We start from the raw sequence: 386 nt of genomic DNA, 5'->3' as shown, positions 1-386 counted from the left end.
AAAAAAAAAATCCTAGAGTCTAAGGAGAAACTTGGTTTTACCCTCTCCAAGATAGACCTATTTGTTTTCTTGGTGGTTCATGGTATGCTCAACATTCTTCTCCAGCACCACAACTCAAAGGCATCAGTTCTTCTTTTGTCATCCTTAGTCATTGTCCAGCTCTCTGATGCATAACAAGCAATTGTAAAGACAATGGATCAAGCGCACCTTAGCTTCTAGACTGACAGACATTGTTGTGTCTCAGTATGCTGAAAAGGTCCCTGACAGCAGCTTTAGCTAATGCAATTCGTCTGTTGATTTCCTGACTGCTGGTGCCAAGAGTGGTGATTGTGGATTCAAAGAAGCTGGAACTGTCCATAACATCAATCTTTTCTCCATCTATCATG

Source organism: Elephantulus edwardii, unplaced genomic scaffold, assembly GCF_000299155.1.
Source record: "Elephantulus edwardii isolate Elephantulus edwardi_28Jun2011 unplaced genomic scaffold, EleEdw1.0 scaffold00198, whole genome shotgun sequence".
In the NCBI taxonomy this organism is placed as follows: Eukaryota; Metazoa; Chordata; class Mammalia; order Macroscelidea; family Macroscelididae; genus Elephantulus; species Elephantulus edwardii.
Note: the sequence above shows the minus strand (reverse complement) of the source record.